This window comes from Penaeus monodon, chromosome 22, assembly GCF_015228065.2.
Source record: "Penaeus monodon isolate SGIC_2016 chromosome 22, NSTDA_Pmon_1, whole genome shotgun sequence".
NCBI lineage: Eukaryota > Metazoa > Arthropoda > Malacostraca > Decapoda > Penaeidae > Penaeus > Penaeus monodon.
The window spans coordinates 37,972,086-37,972,893 of NC_051407.1; the positions used below are offsets into that span (position 1 = coordinate 37,972,086).

Consider the following 808-nt stretch of genomic DNA (forward strand, 5'->3'; position numbering starts at 1 on the left):
TTTGGAAAATCAAATTCCGAATTTGACCTTCCACGCCGACCTAGTTTGGAATTGAAATGCGGACCACGCCCACTATTCTAAACTAATAATTTTAGGTAACACATAAAACGATATGATACACTCTAATAATACATGTTTGCTTGTACACTCTATAGATCTGAGTAAATTTATCGGCAATGTGTCGGAGAATTTAGTGAAATGATAGTATCCGCATTTCCCGACAGATGGCGTCGCGGAGTGTTGTGGTGGTTTAAATTTTCTCTCTTTTGTGAAGTTTAAATTTTTTCTCTTTTTTGTGAAGTTTAAAATTTTCATTGAAGGAAAAAGTGGGTTTGGTGACGAGGGGCAGTGCACTGGGATTTTGGTAAGGTTAAGCGTCTTTGGCGTAATGTATATGTGTGCATATGTATGCATTTGTATATATTTAGGACATTGCGAATGGGTTGACCTGCGGAAAGAATGATCTTGGTGTTACGTTTTCGGTAAACAGAAAGCTCTACGAATTATCTTTGGGAAGTTTACGCCAAGTTCCACCAGATCGCTTTTGTTACACACTACGAGCAGTAGGAAATGCAGAACGCCGAGGACGGCGATTAACTGAGGTTCTTAGGGTCGAAGAGGCCGCTTGTCTATGTCTCAAATTGCCACTTTGAACTTTGGGGTATTTTTACTGTCTGACCCCCATGATGTAGTTCATGCAAGAAATAGGTAATCTTTCGGAATACCCTCGTGCAACGGATTGCAACGATTTGTACCGAGAGCGAATTGCAGCGATTTTTACCGAGAACGATGCAGAGACAGACCCAAA

General features: G+C 40.7%; 1 protein-coding gene across 1 annotated transcript in view; it reads left to right on the plus strand.

The window, feature by feature from the left end:
• Positions 1 to 224: 224 nt before the first annotated feature.
• LOC119587119 (nuclear distribution protein nudE homolog 1-like) overlaps positions 225 to 808 on the plus strand; it is a gene marked incomplete in the record, with an annotated part of 132,241 nt that continues 131,657 nt past the window's right edge. The window contains 1 exon segment of the mRNA XM_037935871.1: positions 225 to 364.